Genomic DNA, 12,674 nt, shown 5'->3' with positions numbered 1-12,674 from the left:
TGACTCCTCCAGAGTAGCCTAAACCTTCAGAGTATGACAAAAGGTAAGTGGAGGTTGTGATATATTTTGCAGGCAATGGTCGAGGGACTCGACTCGATTGTCATCATCGGTAGCTCCGTTGTGGGACTCCTACTACGGAGCACCATCCCGAAGTTAACGATGATGAATTCAGTTTGGGTTGCAAAGTCTCTAGACCAGACATCTGTTTGGATACTCGACTAGGGTATTCAATATTTTTGAACGGCTTGAGTAAATTATTTTTCTTTTCTTTGCAAGTTACAGAAACTAGAAGACATGTTCAGAAAGACCTCGATTATCCGAACCTCTAGGTCTCTGTTAACAGAAGTGAAAGCAAAAAAAAAAAAAAAGCAGATAGTATTGTACATACGTTTTTCAAAGGATGCCCAACTAAGACGTAAATCAGATTTCGTACCAGTCAAAACCATCGATACTGGAGTGATTTACACGACAGCGTGTGGGAATTTCGGTGATATCACTCTCAACTAATGTTCTAACTGTAAAACCGTAATATCTGGTAAAAAATACACCATTAAATGTACTTTTGTCGAAATTTTACACCGTTCAGGCAAAAGTTATACATCAGTTCTTTAGTAATGACGTTCGCATTCGGATGCCATGATTAATTTAAGAATTCGCTAGAACTTTTCATCGGAATGGCCATCTTAACATTTTGGAAATTTTGAGGTGGAAATTAATTCTCAACTCACCGGCAATTTTTTACGGCGAATTCAGAATTAAGTTTCTACGTTGTTTCATTAAATACTGTAAGGAGGAGCGAAATTAAAAATTTATTAATTCAACTGTGTACTTTACATATACTATATTTTGTTTAATGAAAACTTTTGAAAACTATTCCATACTTAGTAGAGAGCTTACGTAGTAGGGTGTGCTTACGTTTTATGGTAATTACTATAAGTAATAAACTGAATTCCAAAGTCCTCGAGAATCGAGGTACCACTTTGTTTAAATTAAGGATTAATAATTATACACTAGATAGAATTTTTTTTAGTTCAAACGGTCGCTAATTATTCAAAGAATTACTATTATCTGAACGTTTCTTATGCTTCAAACTCCCTTGCACTTTTTCACATCTGAGGAATGAATGAACATATACACTTTCCCCGCATCGTTTGTATACATTGGGCAGTCATTATTATGGACACCTAACGAAAGTCCATTCGCTTAAGCTATTACATGCTGGCACTGTCACACAAGAAACCTCTGAATTTCCTATATGCAGAAGAAACAGTTTCTTCATCACTAACTTCTGTGTTCCTGTAAAAGAATCCTCTCTTACAGAAGATTCTTCAATTGACAATCATGACTTAAAGAAAACTTGGATTTAGTTCCAATCGAAATAACTTCTTTATACACTTAGCTTACGAAAAATTCCACTCTCTCATCTCCATGATAAAAATTGACATATTTAGAAATAAAAGGAAATTATAAAGTAGGTTTGATTGAAGCGAAATCGTTTCAAGAAGGGTGGAAAAGATCTAATTAAATTATAATCATGCAGATAAAGGACAGGGAAGTATGGACGATGAAGCAAAAATTCACACTACAAAGTCACAGCTTTTTCCTGTGTAATTTTTGGTATACTATTTGCCATCATTGTGCAGGAGCACCATTGCCTTTGTGATTCACTAATGCAAGTCATTTTGCAATTAAACGTTGCTTAAACGATCGAACTATTAACAATATTGTTCAGCAGTGACAGTTTGATTTGGTTTCCATGAGTGTCGTCTCCATCACAGTTCGTTCCCAAAAATAGCTCAAAGGCGTGCTTTGTCCTGAAAGAATAAACCAAGATAAGATTTGTGACCAGTATAAGGTAGAATGTAAAACACCTAAATTTTATATCTGAAGCTTTTAAAAATATTTATCAAGCCGTCCCAAATTTCATTAAAATCGGTCAAAAATGGGAATCCTGCAATTATTTTTTTTATCATAAAAACTGTATGCAAAAAAGAAATTTATACATTAAATATAGTTTTAATGCAATGCTGTTATGTAAGACTCGTGAACGTGGTGTTGCTTATAAACACATATGTACATAGAGAAAACAGACTTGAAAGCACATGGGATAAGATTAATATATAGTTGTAATTAAATTGAAAGGCTAAGTTTAGAGAACCTAAAACTACAGAGATTTATTAAGTGTTCTATAAAGTTAGTCAGAAATTAATTGATAAGGAGTAACTACATTTATGCTTCACTTCTATTAATCACAGAAAAATAAAAATTCTTTTGGTATAACATTCACGTTGCCACTACTTGTTAAACAATCCTCGTAAAGAATTTCATCAGCACTCATTAATTATGCTTAAGAAAAAAAGGCCCGGTACGTGTTTCATCTGCTTTTCGGAAAAAGAGAGACAAAAATGATACTTGTCAACGTCTATTTTTAATGTTATTGTACACAGGTTTTTTAAGACAAAAAAAACACATTACTTTCTTTCCAACCTCATTTATTTTTACTATTTTTCTTTGTTCTTTAGTTTTAAAAATAAAACATACAATAGAATTGTAAAACGGAAAGAAAGAAAAATTCTAAATATCTACGAACGCTATTTAGAGCACAAACTTCAAGAACACCGATATGAAAACCGTCTGTTTCCTAACCATCCTTCGAAATTCCTCGACTATAATGTCGATAAAAGTTTTTTCCCTTTCAAACTTTCCTTTAAGATAGAGTAACCAACTATATGTGTATGCGAATATAAAAATGCACTTGCTGCATGCGTGATGTAAAAGAAACGAGAGGAAGAAAATGAACGCACTTTATAACACAAAATGTGGCAGCTTGTCAAATATTTTATGAAAATGTCTAAAATGCTAAAGTAGAAAGAAGCAAGTGAATTGCAAGTGGACTAGAAAGTCTCTTCCTCGTGCTCACTGAACATCTGCTTGTCAGGATAAAGATAAGTGAGGGGAGATGCTAGTTTCAACTGACAAGTTCGGCCTAACATATGTTTCTCGTGACATTTTTCGCCAGAAATACAATATCTCAATCTTGTATGTGCGAATTCATCGTATTGTAAATGGAGAGAGAGAGAATGAAAGAAAACATACTTGTTGCCTATCTAAGTCTTGTTTGTTGTTCGTTTATCTACTGTCCTTTTTCTTCTTCCATTTTAATTTGCGACTATGCAATTACTTCCAAACTTTCTTTGCTGTACTGAAAGAACCCATTACGTACTAAGAAAGATTTTTTTTCAATCTAAAACTTTAAATTAATATTAATTCAAGTCAAGTCTTCAACTCGAGTTTCCAACAAAAACAGGGTGCAACTTCCCCAAGCCTATTTCGTCCATAAATATAAAATGAGGGGGACTAGTGCAATTTCAGGTGTTGAAACGATCTCCAGATACCATTATATGAGTTTTTATATAGGAAATCTCATTAAAGTATAAAATTTCCATGGGTTATTCGAAAAATATTTGTCTATTTTCTGGATTTTTTTTTTCTTCAAAATTGTTTTAACATAAATCTCAACGATTCCTACAAGTTAATTTCTGTTATACCTTCAGCGCAATAAATGACCAAATATTTTGCTTAATGCATCCATACGAAGAAAGTTCTAGTGATCTTAAAATCATGAGTGAACTTAAAATTAATTAAATATTTCGAGCTTCAAGTTTTTCTTCCGATTTGCAAAACTGTCTACTGCTGATCTGATCCTGTTATTTTTTTCCAGGACTATTTCGCATTCTTGCCTCTCTTTAATCCTTTAAGGAGCACGTTTCATACAAGAATCTACATCTTTTGCAAAGCGATTAGCAACACAAATGGAAAAAAAAAATACCAGTTCTACTGAACTAAATTTAAAAAACACAACTGCAATGGAGAAATCACTTTCCTGAACTTAAGAGTCCATTATTTTTAATGTATGCAACACTATTATTCTTTATAATCAAAATTTAAATCCAATAGACCCATTTTTTAATGAATGGTATCGCTGAGTCCAAATAACAAAACATTTATAGCATAAATAAATCTGCATTCCCAATGAAAGAGTGCTAGCATGCTTATGAGTTTTAATTTATACTTCTTTCGGCTCTGTTTTTCATAATTCTTTGCAATGAATATGATTATTTTCGATGTGATGCTGTTACTTTCTTTCACCCTCTCATTTCTTATTCCATTAAGTTCCTTTCTGAAGGATATAATGCACGCAACGTATCGATTGCATTGCTGGGCTATAGATTGTTTCAATTAGTTTTAATATTCTGTTCCATTCATTTAGTATATTTTAAACAGTATAATCGACAGATCATTATTTCGTATAATGAACGTCTCAACCCTGTCTCAACATTTTAGAAACAATAGCACTATCGTCATTTAAGCTGCTTTTCTTCTTGTTCGATTCTATAAACACTTGTTATTTTTAGTCGACTAATTTCTTTCCACAATCTCCGATTTATCTCCAATTCAAAATAACTACAGCCAAATTATCTTTAGATTATTTCCATAAAATAAAACCCGCTTTTTTTGTCGAATCCTGTCTAGAGGTGTTCTTAAACTATATTTAATTAGTTCTATTTTTAGTACGCTACATTAAAATATATTTCTCTCTCATTCTTTCTTGTACGTCTCCAATAATCGGATGGAAACGTGTAATTGCAAGACCATGACTAAGCATAAATTAAGTATGCGAAAAATACTTTCAACAACTACAAAAATTTCCCCGAAATTTTTCGGTATTAAATTTTACTTTTAATCTTTCTTCAGAAAATAGAGGACAGTGATCTGGTCCACAATGATGCCGTACCAAAGAATTATTAACCATGAACGTTGTGCTGTTACAGTCTATTCATCTGGGATGTACTGAAGTCCGCTGTTCGTATTGCATGTGATGTTTATTGACATTTTTATTATAGATAAAATTATCGTCCTCCTGAGAAAAATACGTAATCTTCTTCTATTCTTTGCATATATCTAATTACAAAAATGTATTCGTTTCAGAAAACGATTTTTGTGCAAATACTGACGAAAAGGTTGTGACAGATACGAGATTCGTATGCATCACAACCTTATACACTCATATAAGATTCTTATTGCTGACTGACATCTCTTTTTTGAAATTATGGCTATTATAAAATACAACTACTCTACTATATAACTGAGATCTAAACAACAGCAATTACTTCATGAACGTTCCTAATTATTTTGTTAGGTCGAAAACAGTTAAACCACCAAAGAAGGGCCTTTAAATTGAGGTCGGAAACCTTTCAAAAGTGGACCGCCAAATTTATTTTAATGTAGTCTCGTGTACCACTAATAATTTTTTAAAATCAAAAGGTTTATTATACAAGTATATAAAAACTATCTGTATTGTTACTTTACAAAATAAAAGGGCTTTGCCTATTATTTTTACATAATGCCACTTTTCTACACAATGCAATTAAAAAAATTACTTTTGTAATAAAACCGCGAGCATGCTGTCTATGTTATGACAAGTCGAAAAATGTTACGACTTTCTGTCTATGTTACGACAAAAAGTCGTGGCATAAAACCTCATGGTTTTATTACAAAAGTAATAATACCATAATGGAATAATACATGAAATCATCTCACGTGCCACTTTTGGCTTGAGTACAGTAGGTTCTCAATCTTTGCTCTAAAAGCTTAAACCTTCCAGTTATCGATGAACATGAACTCAACTGCTTTCCTGAAATTGATTTACGGTAACCAAACACTTTTTCGTTAACCAAAATTGGCCATACTTTAGTGTAAACCGAAATGGCAGCATACGATAAGCGGTCAGTAAGTATTTACCCTCACCCAGAAATATTTTACTCTTTGACTAGTTCTAAACAAAAATAATTGAAAATTAACTGACGAACACGAAAAACTTGGATGTAGCACCCAACTTTACTTTATAAAACTATAATCCAGAAACATTCCAGAAATTTAAACTATTTCATCTTGTGTTTGTTTCTACACGATACTCAGACCCACAACGGCTCTGGTCGTCAATGTGTGAATTACTTTTTTGGCGATCCCATGTAGCCTGAAGTTCTGCAGAAAACATATGTCACTTTTGGCAATCCACCGTACCTGCTAATGACTGTTTCAGACACGAAATATATAATCAAATCATAGTCACTGTTGAAAATAAAATTACTGAACTTGATGAAAAGTGATTCAAGCTATTTTCTTTAAACAGAAACGTGTATAGCGGAATTTTCTTATTCAGTCGCAAACACTACACACTTCTATTCCAGGTATGTTCCAGAAGTGGAGGGCCACTACTGATTTCTCAAAGTGGGGTTTCTTCATGATTCGATTCTTCGGATATTGTAGCATATAAAATCTATCACATACCGTGTAATTATCTTGACATTGTATAGAACTGCTCTCATGGTTGCCGAACTACTTATTGTACATTTGACTCTGTGTATTCTGAATATTCTGACCAAGTTTTTTTCGAAGCATTGGGATTGAACGGGATATTTATGGGTGTGGTGGGTTCCTGTGTGCTCAGATTGCTTTATTGTGCCATATGGTGCAAACGATGACGTAAACAGAGAAATTGCAAAGCTATACGTTTCATCTAATCTTCTTTTCCGTTCTGTTCGTGACCGCAAAAGGAGAGAGCTCTAGTTCCAGCTGCTTTATACTGGACTGACTTGTAGTTCACGTACTGGCCAAAATACATCGATTTTCTTTAGGCAGCTGCGATGTTACAACTGTGGCCTTCGTAGCTGCCTGCTATTTTTCTTTTGCACTGTGACCTGTATATATTGGGGTAAACTTGCGACAATACTGCATCTACGACATCTACATGTCGTAGATGCAGTATTGTCGTATTGTAGATGCAGATAATAATGAATGTCGTCCCAAATTCGGACGACATTCATTATTATCTCAGGCCAGATGCGCTCTGTGAGAACATTAGTGAGCACCACTAACAGATGATTCCATGACTGTGCTTGGGACTTGCTTGTAGCTAATCGGAATACTGCTAAGGTAGTACTACAATTTAGGTATAACCAGGGCACTATATATAAATATACCGGAAAATACTAGTTTTGTCCTGCTACTTACGGTGTCGTCCACGAATCAGGAATATATCATCTCGATGAGTAGCATTAAAAATAGGAATATCGAAAGATATAATATTAAAATCCTGTTTCCAGCATCAGATAGTGGCATAGTGTTTGGGTAAGGTGCCATCTGTGGTATCCCACATCTGCGCGTCAGAGAGAGTACTATGGCCTTGGATTCTAATACGATATATAAATCACCGATAAACGATTAGCATAAATTTCTAGAAAGCTTCGTGATTAACACCATAACTAGAGAGTAAAAGGTTTCCTGCCCCCCCCAAAAAAAACAAACAATATAATTGGTTTTTTTTTTTTTGTTTTTTTTGTTTTTTTTATGATTTTTTATGAATTTATGATTTTTTTTTGTGAACTTGCTAGTTCTGTTGATGAGAAATTAGTAATAGTGATTATTTGAAAAAACCTCGAGGTATTTATTGCTCATGCAGTTAAGAAATTGTTCAAGTCAAGATCAATCATATTTCGTAAACCTGCTTGCAACATTTTAATTCAATAAGAAAAAGCCAGAATGCATTTCACATTGCTATCGTGAAGGAAAGATTAAACTAGAAGGGCTGTATTGTGCACATCAAAACTGCTGAGTACGTAGCATGTGATTTTTGGGTAAGAAATGGTAATAAGAAAAAAATTAGCATTATGATTAAGCAAATTCATGCAACATAATTTATTATCTGACTAAGAACTACTTTCTTCAGAATTAAGACAAGTTTTCCCTTTACAGAATTAAGAACAAGTATATTTAAGAATCAAAAACTTGTCAGAATTAAGACAAGTTTTTGACTCTATATTGCATCAAAAATGAGAAAGAAAAATTAACATTTTCGGGTCTTTTCTTCTTAAGCAAGTAAATATCGATTAATTCAATAATAATATCCATTTCAAATAAACAGCAATATACTTCTATCTTGGAGAAGTGCTTTTTATTTTAGGTGCCACTGTAACACCGTGGCAAAGTACCTCCACAATATGAAAGCGCCGCATTTCATAGCAAACTAAGGCTATTGCGTTATCTGTATAACTTTAAAATATTCTGTTTAGAGATAATCCCTGCGAATCGAATACATGACACAGAAATTCCAATATATCTCCTACAGTATTATTTTTAATATAACGTAAAGCTCTCTCTAAACAAGATCAAGACGATAATAAGGAACGGATATCTTTCCAGATAACCTTCCTTACTTAGGAAGGTTTTTCTGGAAAGATCAGGAAGCTGTTTAGAAATAACTGTGCATAATTTTTATGCGTATCACTTTTCATTTTAACATTCTCAAAAATTCCCTCACCCCATATACCTCTTCACGACAATAAGGAGTATCGTTATTCAGACTGGTTTTATTGAGTGCTGTTATTATTGTTGTTATTTGGTTTTTAGGAGCATTAGCAACTAAGGCCATATTGCTCCGGGGATATGCGGTGGTCATTCCCTGACCTTTCCGCATCCTCCGTATTTGGTGGTGACGGGCTCGAACCTCGGTCTAATCAAGAAGCGTGTGCTACGCACTGCTGCTCTTTCCAACCTCGCTACGGAGGCGCCATTATTGAGTGCGGGTTAACTTCTGCATAGCCTTCACAATTTCCTTGTTTTGCTAATCAATTTATGCAACCCATCTATTTTATTCTTTCCTGTACGATAACAAGCTGGCGTGCAGTCTTGTCTTTTCTTATTGATTGAAGTTGGCTACAAAACTTAAATTCCAATGTACTGTAGTCTCCTACTCACCCTAAATAGTTCGGATTTCTGAACAGCTACTGAAAATATTCTCTTATAGTATATCATTAATGTCTCAAAATTGGTACCAAATTCCTCCTTTTTGCTGGAATACTGAGTTTGCATAGACCCTGTTACAACGTCCATTATTTCGGAGAAGAACACTGAAAAATGATTCTGACAATCCTCTGTTATCGTGAAATTTCGCTAAGCAGTTTTCTTGGTAAGAAAAATGCTCACGCATTATATAACCTCCACGAATGAGGAGAAAAGAAATCAGAAGTGTTTCCTAGTTCGCGCAGGCGCCTCCGTAGCCAGGTGGGAAGGAGCAGCAGTGCGTAGCACACGCTTCTTGATTAGACCGGGGTTCGAGCACGTCACCACCAAATACGGAGGATGCGGAAAGGTCCATGATGAATGCATGGTAAGACCAAAAAGCGCATGATCCAACTATTGCCCAAATCACTGCCAATGGGAGAATGAAACAAGATCTCGTGGACTTCAAAAGAGGTTTGGTTTTCGGTATGCACTTAGCAGACGGCACACCAGTCTTTAACGATTGGAAAAACGTCCAGAAAATATCCTTGAACAGACGCAACGATGGACGAAAATGTAAGGTGACGGTGAGGTGCACAATGTCTGGAGCGGATTATCAAGTGAATCGTCACCAAACGAATGAATAATTAAATTTTATATCCAATAAATTCTATATTAAATGCGGAACATCAAAAAGGTATTATCAGTATCCCAACCATATAAATAACTTCAAAAAAAACACTACATTACCGAAGTAGGAAACCTTCACGGAAAATACGGCTGCATTGGTGAGAGGAACACAAAGAATGGACGCAGGAAGACTAAGGACAAATCATGTGGTCCGAGAAATCCCGATCAACGCTTTACGCTTTTCGGCATCAATACAAGAGAGCACACAAGTATCAATTTGCATAAGACACTGGAGTCAACCATCCTGTTGTGTTCTGACAGTACATAATACAGTAGAAGGAGCTGTAACGGCATAGAGACATGTTTTTGTGACATGCCCTTTGGCCTCCTTATCCTACTATATAGGGCATAAGGAACGCAAGGAAATTTTGCATGTTTATCTCTATGGAAAAGAGTACTTTCAAGTGACAGTGTTAACATCCATGCGCCAAACGTATGAAAGAGTAGTGTTTCAGAAGACAATTTAAAAGCATCTGTATTATCCGCACAAAGTCCAAATCTCAATCCTATTAGGCATCTGCAAGATGAAGTGGAGAGTACTCATGCTGTCATTGCAATGTTCAAGTCACGGGAATTAAAAATTGTTTTGTTACATGAACGATCCAGTATTGCCGGTGTCACTTTTCAACACCTAGTTCAATCCATGCCGCGTTGTGCCAGAGCAGCGAGTCAGAAAACGGCAATTCAATATGCTGTTACCTTATTATTCTAAATAAAGTGATCAGGCAGTGTAATACCACTTTAATTAGTTCTCATGGTCAAGCACACAGTTGCTACAGTTGTTATTATCCTACACCGTACAGAAAAGGGCTGGTTCGATTTTCCTCGACAAGGGATAAATTTTTATGGACTTCCCCCATCCTCGGTTTAGCTCACATTGTGAGCGAAATCAGCCAGTCTCGGAAGAAGAATGCATGGTTTTTCATATCCCAAACCGCATAAAGGTATACCGAATAAAGAACACACGCAATATAGACTGGGTGGTCACTTTATTAGGTACACATATCTAATAACGAGTAGGTGTCCGGTAGCACTCAGAATAGCTTGAATTCGTCGTGGCATGGCCTCCTCAACGAAGTATTGAAAGTTTGTCACAGTGATGCTAGTCCATGTTGACAATTGTTTCCCACATTTGTTGCGAATTGGATGGTTGTGGATCTCTGCTTTGAAGTGTTCGTTTCATCTCATCCTAAAGATGTTCAAGTGGATTAAAATCTGTTGCCTTTTGATTCCCCTAGCCGTGTTAAAAATGAAGATACACGAAAACAAAAATAGAGCACAAAACAGCGAGGCATAATTTGAATGCAGTTTTATTTAACGTTTTCTAGCCTTTTTATGCAAATACATTAATTATTGAGGAAAATTATTTGAAAAACCTAAGCTTCTGGTTAGCTACCACTTCATTCAATGGCGCAATTAGCTCTTGGTCCTCTACTGGAAAATTTCGGGTATATCATCATAAGAACCCACTTTCTGTTCTGGCCCCTAACTCAACCGACGAAACTTCTCATTTCAACAAAATGTGATTTAAAAGAGCTATTAAGGGAATTCATATCCATAAAAGAAAAGAATAATTGAAATGCCAGGACTTTAAGCACATCTCATTTTGGTAATTTAAAATATATTTATCTGATAAATGCATTTCTGATATGCAGAGCAACACAAACAATTTAAAGTAGTTTGTGGGAATGCTATATTGGAGGACAATGCATTTCACTGGTTGATCTATTTAGAAATAACTAAGAAATCACAAGTATTGAGATATGTTTCCAGTGATTGCCAATTTTCATGATTCCTATGCATTTCCATAAGAAATAAAACATTCCAAATCTAGGAAGGGCAAACGTTGAAGATTTTACATAAAAATCAGTTGCAATTACATCTGTAATTTTATAATACGTACAATTCGGGGTCTATGATGTACACGCAATTAATATAGTCCCGGTTAATTGTTTCTCAACCATTTTAACTTAATCTAAATTAGTTCGCTAAAATTTAAACCTCTGGTGATCTCAGTCAAAATAAGTTATTAACCAAACAAGAAGAAATTCTAATCGGACGCGTAGAAACATGCGTCTATTACATGATGAATGAGATACAGATTTATACAGTAAAACAAAGAATCGAGATCAGCAACTCCGTAATTCTCCTCAGTACCTCTGAGACTCCGTGACATTGAAGTAAAGGAAGGAAAATAAGTGACACTAAGACCTAACACCGTTTCACGAGACGTGAAACAACAGCTCAGTGAACACGATAATGGGAAACTGTGTTGCACCTTCGACTAATATTCTTCTGATGGAGAGGCTCTGTAACCCTCGAGTGCTGTCCATTAGAAACTCTACGCTCTCATCAAATGCCCCATTTTCGTCCCTTCCCTTCACAGCATCACTGATTTTCTTCATTCTCCTGGGGGATATTTGACATCCTAGTGGACGTACGAAACAAGACGTGTGTTTCGTCGGTTTATGTTCAAAAAATTTACTTTTAATATGTACGATTTACTTTAATATATACGATTATTCTATATACGTCTTGAATTTTCTGAAAGATATGTATAAGCAAAGAAAAGAATTAATCAGTAGTAACGTTTACTTAGATTAAAAAACAAACCAATACAGACATATTCTGTTCTTGTTTTCGAATAACTGGTCTGTCTATCACGTGCCTTGAGTGACCAGGATTCAAGCCTGTGACTGCTGAATACGGTGCTGTTTCTTGTATTCTGTGTATCTTGTATACTCCTCTGACCGTTTGGTCGTCCCGGAGTATAAACAGAAAATTTATTTTTAATATGTATGTACGAATTCTAGTCAGATAAGCAAAACAAACCTTTGAAACAAACCGAATGCGCCAGCCCGGTTAATGGATTTATGTGTTTGCTTTGGTTTCCAAGGCTGGAGCTTCTCGATGATGGTTGGTAGAGGTGTTTAGTGTAGACCAGTCGTTGCGAATTTGTCGGGCCTGACACGGATGCGGCGTGGACTGGTTTTGTTTGTGCCCGGTAAATTATGATTGAATTAATTTAATTCATTTTATACTCATAACTACGGAGAGAATAAGAATTGAAGTATTCTGCAGGATATCCTAGAGATAATTCGTCATTTCATAGTTAATGATATATAACGTATAACTTATTGAGC

At 35.2% G+C, this 12,674-nt stretch overlaps 1 protein-coding gene across 2 annotated transcripts in view; it reads left to right on the top strand.

Moving 5' to 3' along the window:
• The window catches only part of LOC150079303 (diuretic hormone receptor-like), a 310,651-nt gene that overhangs the window by 128,164 nt on the left and 169,813 nt on the right, over positions 1–12,674 (top strand). The gene's annotated exons all lie outside the window — the stretch shown is intronic.

Source organism: Mastigoproctus giganteus, chromosome 10 (assembly GCF_048544385.1).
Source record: "Mastigoproctus giganteus isolate SK-2022 chromosome 10, ASM4854438v1, whole genome shotgun sequence".
Taxonomy (NCBI): Eukaryota; Metazoa; Arthropoda; class Arachnida; order Uropygi; family Thelyphonidae; genus Mastigoproctus; species Mastigoproctus giganteus.
This window is presented reverse-complemented; position numbering and strand designations above follow the sequence as displayed.